We start from the raw sequence: 15,545 nt of genomic DNA, 5'->3' as shown, positions 1-15,545 counted from the left end.
CTCCCATGTGGGGGTTCCTATAAAAATTAAATAAGTTAATTCAGGCAATGCACTTAGCACAGAGCGAGCTCTTAATAAAGGCTACCTACCTTGATCATTATCATCATCATTAGTGTGATCTATGTTGGCCATTTGAACTGACCTTGCAGAATAAATGCTTAGGTTACAATGCTACATTTTTTGGGTCTAACCATAGTTATTGAAAATCCAATAATACCTAAGTATGTGGACTAAAATGGAAACAACTCAATGTAATTTCACTTGCTGAAAATTCAGAATATTTAGAGAAAACAAGAAACCTAGACCCCATCAGCTTTCCCTGCCCTCTCCCCCAAAAATCCGGAAGGGAGAAGACTGCAATTGTCTAGTTCATTTTTATTTAATTAATTAATTACTTTATTTTTTTACTTGAGACAGAGTCTCCCTCTTCCACCCAGGCTGGAGTAAAATGGCATGATCTTGGTTCACTACAACCTTTGCCTCCGCATGTGATTCTCATGCCTCAGCCTCCTGAGTAGCTGGGATTACAGGTATGAGCCAACACATCCAGCTAACTTTTTATAATTTTAGTAGAGATGGGGTTTCACCATGTTGGCCAGGCTGGTTTCAAACTCCTGGCCTCAAGTGATCCACCTGCCTTGGCCTCTCAAAGTGCTGGGATGTTACAGGCGTGAGCCACCACACTCGGCCTTCCTTTTTAATATATTGCTTTTGTTGATTACTGCTTTTTTGGGTACCCTCTTAAATTTTGGACCCTGGGCCAGTGACTCACTCATCCCAAACTAGACCTAGCTCTGGGTGGGAGGTAAGTCCTCCTCTTTCTTCAGAGTGTGCTTCTGTCACTGTAATGTCACTTGGGGACCTTATTAAAATGCAGACTCTGCTCCAGCAGGTCTGGGAAAAGGGATGAGATCCAGGTCCTGCCTAACAAGTACCCAGGTGATGGTGAGGCCACCACTGGTCCACAGACAGCACCAGGAGAAGCAAGGCCTTGGAGAAAGGAGATGTTTGGAGAATGCGGAGGGGAAGCAAACACCTGAGTTTCATTTGGTTGTCTTTTTGATGTCATGGTTGTTTTCAGACAACTTGGAAACTCTTTCATTATTAATGGCTGTTGTTAAAGCTGTGGCTAAGTCCTTGGACCCAGAGGCGGGGAACATTTGTTGTTTTGTTTTGTTCTAAATCAAACAAATAGAATAAAGCAAATACCTATTGACTCCTGGTGACTGCCCTTTGGGGAGTTCATTTAACTTTCATTCCCTTATTCTTTTGAATGGCTACAGAAGCAGGGCTAGAAATGCCACAGAGAACAGAGCTGTGCAAAAAAACCCAGACTCCAAAGGGGACACATTGCTGCTAAGAGTAACAAAACAGTGCCAGCTCAATATACCCAAATTAACTGTCTGTCACTGCCCTTCAGTAAAACTGCAGGAAATAGCAAGAGTTCAGAGTTTTGGATTTAAAAACTCAGGGTTCACACCCAGGCTCCATCATTTGGTAGCTGTGCAACCCCCCTGGCAAGTGGCTTCACTTCTCTGAACCTTAGTTTCTCTACATAGAATGTGATCCTAGTAGTGCCTGCCCTACAGGATTGTTGCTGTAAGATAATTCATATATATACACACACACACAATATGTGAACAATGGCATGACTGTTTCCAAAGTCCCAAGAAAGCACCCAAGAATTGGAACATTTATGACAAGTTCCTGTGGATGTACCCTTTTGTGTAATTTTCCCTATTTCCAAGCCCATATCTTCCCCCAGAATATGTGCATGTGCACAGAGAGAGACAGACAGACAGAGGTAGAGAAGAGGAGAGGAGAGAGAAGAATAATAAATAAAAACAACTTGACTGAAAGAAAAAGAAAGAGTTTGGGTAGTGATAAAGACCCACATTCAAAACAGTATTTTCCTCTTTAACTTCTTCCTAATTATTATACATAACAGTGCAAACATTGTAAAAGAAATATTAAATCATCTTACATCCTTAGGTGGAAGAAATGGTTAATATTCTCTATTAAATACTTGGAAATTACCAAACACACAGGCACACACATGCACACACACACATGCACACACACACACACACACACACGAGTTCCTCCTCCTCTCTCAAATCTTACACTCTCTAGAACATGGCACTGTGTCCTACACACAGTACACCCTGGCAAACATAAGCAGGCTGAATTCATGGAAGGAAAGGCTTGCATGGCTGGTAGTCTGCTCATCAGTCCACCATTTGGGGGTGTGCACTGCCAGCCTGGTCTGTCAGCTAGACTGGGATAGGGAAAAATGGGGGGAAAGTAGGCCTGAAAGGAATGGCTCTCAGTCATGCCTTTAATTGTCACCATGCTGGGGGACAGAATGTCAGACAAGCTTTCTTGTCTCTGAAAGAAACAGAGTCACTCAGGCAGAGGATTAGAGGACTCTGCATGTGGCAGTGGCCTTTCAGAAAATACTGTCCTAAAGCCCGTTTCCCTGTCTCCATGTGGGATGAGGGGGCTCTCTTCATCAAATCCTACTTACGGGACCATCTGTGTCCCTGACCATGTAAATAGGCCTCTTGACTCTCACTCAAGCATTGTTGCAAATTGTCCTCTTCTCCACACTAATGCTCAAGGCTGTGGGACACTGCAAAGAACCCTTCTTCCATTAGGGATTTCTCTGTCTAAGCAGGATTTATGATGATCCTTTGGCAAGGATCTTTGAATCACTGGCATTCACAGGACAGCCAAAGCGTATTTCAGGAGACTGTATCGCTAACAAGCAATACAGCCCTGAAGATTTATCTCCTCTGATGAAGCAGGCAAATCCTAATGCTCCCAGGATGCCACCCCCAGACAATGTGCTATTGCACAGCCAGCGTAGACAATGTGGTATTGGATACACCAACTCTCTCCCAAATAGCTGTGTGACCCCAGGGAAGTTGTTGAACCTCTCTGACCAAGTTGTCTCATCCATAACATATAAATGATTGTGTTTTCTTCTTAGGGCTGTCGTCAAGATTAAGATGTTGAATGGAATCAAATGCCTGACATACCTTACACCTGATTTATTGGCAGAGTCTAATACACAGTACCTATTCTTCTTGATAAAGGATGTGGTGAGCATGTGTAGGAAGAAGGCAGCCTTCACTGACTACCTAAGGCTCTGCCTCTGGGAGGGGCTGTGAGCTGCAGTCCCAGTAGAATGAGATGAGTGCACCTGTGCCTTGAGAGTTTGCCAACAAGCCAGCTCCCTTGAGGTGCAGTAATTGTGTTTCAGCAAGAGGATCCCAAATCCTGCCTCACCACTCCGGCACTTGTTAAATTCAAATTTCATTTGTATCTATTCTAGTCAATTTTCTTTGATTTATCTCCCACAAACTCCTCTTTCAATTCCTGCATCTAAGCTTGAAAGGCATAACTGCCTTTGCTTCTTTGGTTGTTCTTTTCTTTTACAGGGTGATGCTGACAAACCAAATAAGAAAAAAAATAAATAAAAAACCTCCCTCCCTCAGGCTCACTGAGCTGCTCCTCCACCAGCAGCATCCATCAATAACCTCATAGATGTCTCATGGCCTGAAGAAAAGGAGACTGGGTGGAGAAAAAGGTGGAAACAAGTGTGGGCTCCCTTTGATCCAGCCCATCCTGGAAGCACGTGGTATTTTTTTTCAATACTTTAAGTCCTGGGATACATGTGCACAACGTGCAGGTTTCTTATATCGGTATACACGTGCCATGGTGGTTTGCTGCACCCATCAACCTGTCATCTACACTAGGTGTTTCTCCTAATCCTATCCCTCCCCTAGCCCCCCACTCCCCGACAAACCCCAGTGTGTGATATTCCCTGTGTCCATGTGTCCTCATTGTTCAACTCCCACTTAAGAGTGAGAACATGCAGTGCTTGGTTTTCTGTTCCTGTGTTAATTTGCTGAGAATGATGGTTTCCAGCTTAATCCATGTCCCTGCAAAGGACAAGAACTCATCCTTTTTTATGGCTGCCTAGTATTCCATGGTGTATATGTGCCACATTTTGTTAGCACATGGTATTTCTAATCTGAGACACCAAAGCAGGGAGCTTTGATCAATCCCATTTTTCTCAGGGGCAACTGAGGCCCAAGAGAGTTTACAGGTAACTTCCTAAAACCCATCGAGGGCGTATCAGGAGTATAAAAGACACCCAGACTGGCCTGACTAGGCATCCCATACACTTTCCACTGCATCTTGTTACTTCCAAGAGAAAAAAAGAAAAACCCTATTGGCTTTCAGTGCTTTTGCAAAGGTCACAAAATAGTAAAGATACCTGCATGTGTAACTTCTGGCTCTGCCATGCTAACATATGAACACCAGAAAATCACTTGATCTCTCTAGATGTTAGTTTCCTTATTGGAGAAAATAAAATGGGTATAAGCATCTTTACTGATGATTACATGTGGATAAAATGAGATAATAGTGCACTGAGCTTGGCATGATGTAGAAGCTCCTCAATTGTGTGTAGCTTCCTTTCACAGCTGCATAAAAACAAATCTTATTGTGAGACACATGTGCAGAAGAGTGAAGTTGTGATATAAAGAGAATAACTAATAGCCATGGACATGACTGTACTGCATAGTCTAACTAAATGTGAACTCAAATGCAAAAACGCAATGGTAACTGAGAAAAGAGAAAGAAGTTAACAAGTGCTGCATCACATCTCGCCTATGCAGTATCTTACCATGTTCCCTGTAGTCAAGACAGTGAAAAGGTGAACTATAGGTACCTTATAAGGAAACATACAGGTTTTACAATCAACACAATATGCTTCACAAGGGAAATCCTTTTAAATTAAATATTAGGTCATTACACAGCTATAGGACTCAGAAGTATCAAGTTTCGCAAATATTTGGTGGAACATACAAAACAGATTAAACATCCTATATTTTGCTATTCTGTTCATCTCTAAGACTTTGCTGCATCTTACGTTTTCACATCAAATATAAAGAAGACTCTTCTCAAATATTTTCCCTTCAATTAATGTTAGCCAAAAATGCATTTGTGGGCTCTCTGTGTCTTAACACCAGCATTGACTTCATTCACAGATGTGGAAATACAGAGACGGTTAAGTGTTTCTGAAGAAGAGGCTGGCAATTAGGTTGATCCTCTGATTTGTGAACTATGATCACTTGCTCTAGCAATCCTTACCCTCCCCCACTATGCCAAGGTGAATTACCACTGAAAGCAAATAATCGCATCCTCTGTTAATTCTGCAGGAAATTTCTTTCATATATTTTGACAATATGGAAAAGTCAAAGAAACCTCCCTAACACTGAGAGTGAAATTTCAAGAGCTCAATCTGTGATGGTGTCTGGCTATAAGACTTTACAGTATTTTGCCCTCATGCTGCTATTTCCATGTGTAGAAAAACAGTTTACAAATCCCTGCTAGTGAATGAATGTGACTGTGTTTACTGAGCTCAAACGTTCTGCCTTTTGCTTGAGACATGTGATACATTCGTGCTTCTGGTGGCATCAGGCATCTGTGATATCTCCGTAGTGACAGGAAAGCTTTAGAATTAGCATCAGCGAAGACACTAATTCATATTACACCATTCCCCCAATAGCAGTATAGAGAGCCCCCAAAGAAAACCATGGTTCCCCCATTAAAGATATTATTGAATACAATCCCCATCACACTGCAAGAAGCTGATATTTTTACCAGAACTTTCCAGAAACTTCATAGGACAGTGTAACCCATCTAAAAATATAAAGAATTCTACTCTAATAGACATTTTTTTGATCAATAAGTCATCAAGCATTTATCAGGTGCTGTTTTCTGCTGAATGAGGCACTAGAAATCACAAGACAGGTAAGCAGTAGAGATTCCTGTGGGAGGCTCCTGGAATCTGGAACCCAGACGGACTCCAGATCCTCATTTCACAGGGGAGAAAACTGAGGGAACCATGTGCAACTAATGCCATTTGGGGAATTTGGCAGAAGCTCAACCAGAACCTGGGGCTGCTGACTGCCTGGCTGTAAGCAATGTATAATCCAGCTGTTTTTGTCTCCAAGTTTAGCAATAATTTAAAAATAAACACCAACTTGGATGTGAAAAGTGAAATTACCCCAGCCTAATATGCCTGTGTTGATTCCGAAGCTAAAAGTGGCCTGAGTCATTAGAAAGGTCCACCTCATGAATTTTGACAAAGCCTTTCATATGCAAGGCATTGCAAAACCCATTCAGGAAGAAACTATTAATGAGCATGTCCTATGAACCAGGTGTGACGGACACAATGGCATATACAACAGAGCTCCTCTCTGCACAAAGTTTGCAATCTAAGTAGTGACTACTAGTAGACAGATGGGACGGAACACTTGCTACAGGGTGGCTGACCAAGAAAACCTCTATGACAGGTCTATTTAAGGGCAGAAAGCCTTGAAGCACAAAAAGGAGTTGAGGGGAAATATTATTTTTAAATGCATTTTTTTCTATCATGGTTTGCTTTGCATTTTATTATGAAAAAATTAATGTTTTTTCTCAAGATGTTTTCTAAAAAGTATTTGTACACACATTTGAATGTATGCTTTTACTTTGATTCTTGCAATAAAATTTACCTTACACTATTGTGTATGCATGTGCATGTGTATGTGTGTGTGTGTGTTTGTGCGTGTGTGCGTTCCAATCAGCATTCTGCTGTGTCTCCGATTCTCTAGGATTAGGTTTTAATGCTCAAATTCTTTAGCATGGCCTGAGAATGAAAAGCTTCTCACAGCCTTGTTCCTCTCTACCTTTCTTGATTCAGTTGACCCCTCTGGACTGCCTGCAGAGTGTGTGCCCCAGTCACACCAGATCAATTTTACCCCTTGAACATGCCAGGTATGTTCATGCTTCTGTCATATGCATAACCTATGCTCTTGAAACCACCTTGCTTTCTTGTCTAACCGGGCAAATTATGCCTTCGTCCTTAAAAATTCATCTCTTTTCTCTAGCTTTCTCTGACTGTTTCATCAAGTGAAATTAACTGATCAATCTGCTGGAAACATCTCTTTTCTTTGCACAGTTCTCAGCTCAAATTGCATTATGATTCTCCACATAATTTTTAAGTTTTACTTCTTGATTTTTTTTCTAATTATCAGATAACGCAGACTTAGTGTCAAAATTTTAGAAAATAAAATGTATAAATGAGAAAATAAACATTTCCTTAAACTATTTTTTTTCTATTTTTAAATGCAATTGAGACTTTTCTTCTTCTGTCGTACCTGACTTAATATAAACCCTGAGCATTTTCATGCATTTCTACTGAGAAGTCTCTGGGAGCTCTGCCTCTAATAGCTGCATAATTGCTTGTCCGATGTACAGTAAACTAAACAACCATTCAACCCCTACTACTGGGCTACTCGGTAGTTTTAACATTTTCTTATTATAAGTACAAATGCAAAAAAAAAAAAACAACTGTGCATTAATCTCTCTCTTCATTCGTGCTTATTCCTTTAGAATGGGTGCTTAGAAGTGAAATCATTGGGTCAAAAGAGGTAAGACTTTTAAACCTCTATGTACATATTTCAGAGTATTTTCTGGAAGAGATGTTTTAATTAACAAACACACCAGTATTATTTTTTAAATGCTCATTATAATCCCCCATCCCATCACAATAACAATAACAAAATTTTTGAAGGGATAAATGCATTGCTTGAATATCTTTCTTTGATTAGTAACAAGTTGAATTCTTCATGTGAGCACGTGTACATGTATGTGTACGTGCGTATAGTCATGCATACAATTTTGGTTAATTGTATTGTTAGCTGCTTCCCCTCTTTCTATGGGAGTAATGGTATTTCTAATTCATTTTCAAGAGCTCTGTATTCAAGTATTAAAATACGTCTTCCTTTGTTTTGAGTTTTCGCAGATTTGTTCTTAGTAATCATTTTGCTCATGATATTTTTGAGTTGGTAGTTTAATTTGTCCATTCTTTTCCCTGCTATTATTTCCCTTTATGGTTGTTTCCTCACATGCTTAGATTATTGATGCATCATGATCTTCATTAAGAAAGGTTTCTTTCTTTATTCATCTTTGTACCTCTAGCATATTTATGCAATGGTAGTGCCTGGAATATAATCATCATTCAATAAATCCTTGCCAAATTGAGTTGTATTTTATTGTACCATACCAGTAAAAGCTATCTCTCAAATCATTTGCTTTCATGTATCAAAATTCAATTTTAATAATTTATATATGTTGAATATACAATAATGGTTAATACTATATGCATCTGTCTGTCTAAATTCTGTACCTCAATATTTCTCTTAAATACCTAAATCGATCCATCAGATTACATGTTCTGAATATTGGTATGAAATAGACAAACATATTCCTACTTTGAGCCATTAAGTGCAATGGCAATCAAACAATGGCCCACACAGGGAAGGTAAAGAGCATCTACTGGGCTGGGCGCGGTGGCTCACGCCTGTAATCCCAGCACTTTGGGAGGCCAAGGCAGGTGGATCATGAGGTCAGGAGATTGAGACCATCCTGGCTAACACGGAGAAACTCCGTCTCTACCAAAAATACAAAAAAATTAGCCGGGCATGGTGGCGGGGGCCTGTAGTCCCAGCTACTCAGGAGGCTGAGGCAGGAGAATGGCGTGAACCCAGGAGGCGGAGCTTGCAGTAGTGAGCCGAGATCTCGCCACTGCACTCCAGCCTAGTGACAGAACGAGACTCTGTCTCAAAAAAAAAAAAAAAAAGCATCTACCATGTAATACAGCCCTATCAAAATGGGGGTCTACTTTGGCTGTCTATCAAATATAATGTTATCTGTCAGGATCAATGGCTTGAACACCCCCAAGAGAACCTGAGTTTTGTTTTTGTTTTGTTTTATCTTCCAAACCATAAAGTGATCACATTACTCAAAAACTTTCATTCTGAATACATTCTAAAATAAAACGTATCAATTTCAAACAGCTATATTGTATCTATAATGTGTCCTGAATTAATTTTTGTTGCAAACATAGATGTGATTTGTAGTGTGAACACAGAATGAATTCAAGAAAATGTTATGCGAAGTCACATCACATGTCCTTGGGGAGGGGAAGCAGAGGGGAGAGAAGGTGCTGAGGACTGAGTCCTCCAGACACTGCACAGGGCCACTGCTTCCCCAGTGCTGTGGCTTCCCTTTCCAGGAGCTGCCTAACAGGCTCTCATCTTCCCATCTGAATGAATTCCTCCCCAGAGGCCATGGACAGGAGATTCCCAACCCCTGGAGTAAACCACAAACTGCTTGCCCACCTACATTCTTTTCCAGGAAAGTCTGGCTCCCTGGGTTGAGGGAGTTTAAATTCCTGCCAGTAGCACCCTGACATCTAGCCAGGTCACGGCTCAGCTGAGCTTGGTCTCCCCAGGTGTCAAATAGAAAGTTCACACTTTAACAGGTAACAGCAGAGGACAGAGGAAAAGGCTGGGATCCAGCCCTTGCCAGGACACTGTGCTCACCATTGGACTGGGTGGCCCAGTGAGCCCTTCACCATAGGAGGGTGAACAGCTGGTTAGAAACAAGTGCCAGGTAGCATCTGAGCATACGTGAGGCTTATACAAACCACACTGCCAACCGGTAGCAGAAGTCAGACTGGGCATCTGGTATTCCTCTTCCCTCAGAAGTCCACACTGAAGTCAGGGCTATCTCTGACCGGTCATTGTAGCCTCAACCCACATGTAAAATGTAAGCTCCAGATTCAACTGACTTCCCAGAAAGAAAGGACAGTCTGGGAGGAAATAATTATTTGCTAATAAACTCCTAGTATCATCTTCTTATTGTCTATTAATTTAGTCATTCATTCATTTATTCAGGGTGTAACACCCAATTAAAGGCAGGATATATATCCTGAATTTTGCCATCAGTAAGGTCTGAGTTTAAGTGCAGAGTCAACCCACATCAGCTTGGAAATTTAGGAAAAGATATTTAACTTTGGTAAGCCTCATTTTCTTTACCTATTTTCATGTTGCTTTTAACAGCCCAAACCATTACCTTCCCGGTAGGACCATTACCTGTTTCAAAGGCATCATTTGCCTATGACATTGATGCTTTACCTGTAATAGGCTGTGGGCACTGCAGGCGGATCACAGGAGAAGGCACACAAGGGTTTTATGTAGTAGGACTTGGCACATGGTGAGTGGGTAAATAGAAGCTACTCTTACAATAGGAAAGAATACCTTAAGTGTATATTGAGTAGGAATCCCACAAACACTGTTTCCAAATGACTTGACCCTTAGAAGTAACTCTGAGAGAAATGACTTATTTTCTATTTTGACAATGAACACACTGAAACACAGAAAGTTTGAGTGCCTCACTTGAATTAGTCACTAGCTCCTTTTCAGATTTGGAATATGGATCCAGGTTTGTCTCCCTGCAAAGCCTGCACTCTTCCCCAGGTATCAGACTGCCTGGTTCCAATCTATGCAGTGGGGATGCAAAGAAGAGTGAGACAGCCTTGCTTTACTCACTGACTAGTGGGAAAGAAGGACGTGAGAGCACATTATTATGCCTGACATGGTAAGTGGCATTGAGCCAGGACAGCATAGGAGTGATTGACTCCAGGCAGAGATGGGCCAGGAGGGCCACACTAGTCCTGTCTCATTTGATAAGCTGCTTCTTCAAAGCTGAGAAGAGTGTGTCCAAATAGCAAAAATGGGGAAGACTGGCTAGTAGGTAAAAGATAGCCCGGAAAAAAAATGGGCCAACTTGCATGGGACCTTTCCCATTCTAGCCATCCTGGCAAACAAATCATTGCTGAGGCAAGACATATCTTGACACAAATATTCTGACAAATCCATGACCAAGGGATGACAGAATTGGAATGTCAGCATTTTGCAACTCCCTTATAAAGGATCTAAGCATCAGACATCAGGGGTGGCTGACATCACAAGAGAAATTACCAACATTATGTGCCTCCAGAGGGAAGTCCCCATGCCACCTAGGAAGTAGTCTTAGCAATAAATAAAATAAGTTTAAAAATTGAATTTGAATCAGACTAAGACTCATCCAAGATGCAATTTTCAGAAAATTAACAGGACAGAGGGAAAACACAGCAGAGCTCTTCAATCAGAGCAATTTTATTTTCCAGGAGACATTTGGTAAGTTCTGGAGAGGATTTCCCTTGTCACGACTGAAGAGGAGGTGCTACTGGCATCTGATGAGTAGATACCAGGGATGCCACTAAACATCCTACAATGTACACGACAGTCCCCCACAGTCAAGAATTGTCCTGCTCAAAATGCCAGTAAGTGCTGAAGCTGAGAAACCTTGTATTATGAAATAAATTATTTCATTTCTTCAATGACATAGGATGATAGGATAATTTACAGATGAAAATAAACTTAAAAGGTCTAAAGCCAGGTGTGATGGCTCACGTCTCTAATCCCAGCACTTTGGGAGGCCGAGGTGGGAGGATTGCTTGAGCCCAGGAGTTGGAGACCTGCCTGGGCAAACATTAGTTGCACATGGGGGTACATGCCTGTAGTCCTAGCTACTTGGGAGGCTGAGGTGGGAGGACTGCTTGAGCCCAGGAGGTGGAGGTTGCAGTGAGCCAAAATTGAACCACTGCACTTCAGCCTGGGTGACAGAGCAAGAGTCTGTCAAAAAGAAAAGAAGAAGAAGAAGCCTATCTAAAGTTTAAAAATGTTTTAAATGGCAAAATTAAGCTATAGTGTTTCGGAATGCACACACACATTAACAACAAGGAGGGAATCATGTAAGTGAGAATAGTAGTCATCTTTGTGCAGAGTGATGGCCTTGGGGAGGCATCCTGAGTATCTGACGAGGTTTTAGATCCTCACAAAGGTGGCTTGAAAGTATTTACCTTGCAATAATGCATTCAGCTACACAAGTGCTTTACATGTGTTTTTGTATAATATCTTAAAAGAACATAATTTAAAATATTAATCACAAAATAAAAAGCCTTCTCTTCCCACTTTGGCTTGGAGTTGATTAGCTTCTAGCTACTGAATTCACAAAAATATATTGCTGATTCAACCTAATGCATAATTTCTTTTTCTGTCCTATCCACAGGTGCTTAAAAATTATTATTATTTTTATTTTTATTTTTTGAGATGGAGCTTCACTCTTGTTGTCCAGGCTGGAGTTCAGTGGCACCACCTCAACTCACAGCAACCTCCACCTCCCAGGTTCAAGCAATTTTCCTGCCTCAGCCTCCCAAGTAGCTGGGATTACAGGCACCCGCCACCATGCCTGGCTAATTTTTTGTATTTTTAGTAGAGACAGGGTTTCGCCACATTGGGCAGGGTGGTCTCGAACTCCTGACCTCAGGTTATCTGTCTGCCCCGGCCTCCCAAAGTGCTGGGATTACAGGCATGAGCCAAGGCGCCTGGCCTTAAAAAATTATTTCTAACCTTTCTTGACCCTGCTGATTATTGCTAGAGATTACCAGCCAAAGCTGCATAGTGGTAAAAGCATGATAGAAAAGTAATTAAGAACAGGATCCCTGAGTCAGATAACCTGGGTTGCTGCCCCATTCCACCTTAGTCAACTTATTCCATCTCCACAAGCTTGAGGTTCCTCCTCCATAAAACGAAATCAGTAATTATATTTACCTCGTGGAATCACTGGGAATATTAGCCAAATAATGTATATAACTGAACTCTGAAAAGCACCCCTTTTGTAAAACGCAGCTATTGATGAATTACTCACACATCTATTCATCAAGTACTTAACATGTGCCAAAATTAGTCCTAGAGGCTGGAGATGTAGGTAGATTGATTAGTCTGAATTCTTTCATCTTTCATAGGATAGACTGTAGATTCTATTGCTACAGAGATCCACTCGGTTCTGCTTTTTACTGAAACTCAGTACTTTTAGACACTATAATTAAATTTAAAATGAGGGAACTAAGGGTGAGGAAACTGCAATTAATATGTGTGGTTACGTGCCTTATAACATTCTTTGGGCATTTTCTTATTACCAGATCCTCAGCAAAGCACTTTCATTCATTGCCTCATGTAATGCTCAAAATTGCCATGTGAAAGGAAGGTACTATCCTTATACTCTTTTTCAGGTATGAAAAGTAATTCTCCCAGATATTCTTTAGCTTTTCAAAAAGCTTCACAGCTGGTAAATGTCAAAACCAAGATTCAACTCAACTAGCTTTTACTTAGAAGTCTGTTATCTAATTTAAAACCTGATGGGTCTTGTGGTGCTATTTTGATGCTGCTTTTAAGAGTCCAGACCATTACCTTCCTGGTAGAACCATTCCCTGTTTCAAAGGCATCATTTACCAATGGCATTGATTCAAAAATATCTTCTGGAGCTTTCAGTCCTTGATATTCTCTAAAAGAAATTGGGATCTGAAGCTAACAGCTGTCTAGCCCTTTACAGAAATTGGTAACGTAGATAATTTAAATACATAGTGGCATGCAGCTAGTACCAGGATGCTCTAAAACCATGCACTAGGTATACCAATGGTTCTCAAACTTTATAGATCAGAGTCACTTGCATGGCTCTTTAAAGCCACCTCAAGGGTTCCTGATTCAGAAAGTGTGAGGGTGAGCTCAAGAAAATGCATTCTTAACATATCCTCAGATGATAATGAAACTGCTGGCCCAGGAAGCACACTGTGAAAGCTACATCTAGATCCACCTCTGTTGCCTCTGTGATGTTAGAATGTTTATTCACCCCTTGTGAGTATGAAGCTACCTTCCTGTAAAGAAAGCTGTTATGATGTACAGAATGAGATAGCATGCGTGAAAGCTCTCCGAAAACAGAAAACAGTTAATCTGGCACTTCTCAAGCTTTAGGTAGCTTCACAGTCACCTGAAAGCTGGCTACAAATGCAGTGTCTCAGAGTTCACCCCCAGTTACAGAAGGCCAGGGTTAGGGCTCTAGAAACTTCCTTTGAAACGAGTTTCCCAGGTAATGTTGAAGCAGATGGTCTGCAGACTACCTTTTATAAAACCCTCATAAAACAAACACAAGTCCCAGAGCACAAAAGGCAATAGGTCCCACAGCCCTCACTCTGAAGGCCAGGGTATGGTCTAGAGATTGGACATTATACGAAATTATAGACTCTTATATATTCCAGAACAGACAGTAAAAGAAAGCGTATTTTAAAATTGCTTTCATGGAAACATCTAAGTCAAATATTCGACTTTAAGGCCTTCAGAGTGAATTTTAAATGAGAAAAAAAAAGTGATATCATTTGAGACGAAAGAAAGCCCTAGGCCAGCACGCCCTAGAATCTTTCGATATAGAGCAGACTTCGGAGTCAGGTGTGAATTGGAAATGTCCCAGATGATAGGTAGTAGGTAATCAGAACTATTATATTTTGCACCTGACACAGGTATTGCTTCCTCCAACAATGACAGCAGCAGAGCCTGAGCAATTTCAACATCTTAATCCCTTTCCCTTTCTTTCTGAATCCAGGGAATTTAGTCTAATTCTTCATGCCTTCCCTTAGAAATTATGAAGTGTCAGCTACCACAGAGAATATGCAAGTGGCTCAGTATAAGAAATGTTTGCTGCAATTCAGGGGACTATGTAATTGAGTTAATTTGTAGGAAACATGTTTACTTCCTGGCCTGGAACTGAGAGTCTGACCATGGGAAGGTATCAAGCAGTAAGTACTAGGTGGACTCTAATGCAAATCATACATCACATGCTGCTGCAGGGAGGGAGCAAATTCCTTGCTCTTAATATTTTTCTCAGAGTTGATAAAAATAATGGAAATTAAAAACCCTACTGTTGGATAAATGTGGAGAAGGAGATTTATGTAAATCAACTGCATTAGGTAAATTGTTTGCAACACAAGCTGCTCAGAATGATATTCTCGGGGCTGATCAACAATTACTATGACTGAGAAAATGAAATGTTAATGAATTTTATCAAAGCTATTAACTTGGGTCCTCTTGACCAGGTAAGAGCTGTTATCAAACTGTAGTTGAATCTACAAAAAAGTGGGCCACATGTATGCTCATCCTGTGACACAGGCACATTTAATACAACATGCCCGTATAGCAGGACTCCTCACTTTGACCTTTATTGTTGTCTTTTTCCTTCTTTTTAACAGTAATTAATCATCATGGAAGAATATCGTGGAAATGTAGAGGTGCAAAATAAATTAAATAAAGTTGGCAAAATAAATATACAAATGACTGGTGATATGATCTGAATGTTGATATCTCCTCAAAATTTATTTATGTTGAAACCTAATACCCAATATGATGGTATTAAGAGATGGAGTTTTAGGGAAGTGGTTAAGTCATGAGGGCTCCAAGCTCGTGAATGGCATCAGTGTCCTTACAAATGAAGCTTGAGGGAGCTCCCTTGCCCCTTCAGCCACATGAAGACACAGAAAGTGCCGTCTATTAGAAACGGGCCCTCACCAGACACCAAATCAGCTGGCACCTTGATCTTGAAGTTCCTATCCTCCAGAACTGTCAATAATACATTTTCTGTTGTTTATAAGTTTCCCGCTCTAAGGTATTTTTTTAATAGCAGTCCAAAGGAAATAAGACAACTGAATAATGAATGGATAATCCTGTCACCCAATGATAACTCATTTTAGTTGTCAGGCTAAAATGCTC

At 40.8% G+C, this 15,545-nt stretch overlaps 1 protein-coding gene across 1 annotated transcript in view; it reads right to left on the bottom strand.

Moving 5' to 3' along the window:
- CDH11 (cadherin 11) overlaps nt 1-15,545 on the bottom strand; it is a 177,397-nt gene that overhangs the window by 127,797 nt on the left and 34,055 nt on the right. The gene's annotated exons all lie outside the window — the stretch shown is intronic.

This window comes from Nomascus leucogenys, chromosome 2, assembly GCF_006542625.1.
Source record: "Nomascus leucogenys isolate Asia chromosome 2, Asia_NLE_v1, whole genome shotgun sequence".
In the NCBI taxonomy this organism is placed as follows: Eukaryota; Metazoa; Chordata; class Mammalia; order Primates; family Hylobatidae; genus Nomascus; species Nomascus leucogenys.
This window is presented reverse-complemented; position numbering and strand designations above follow the sequence as displayed.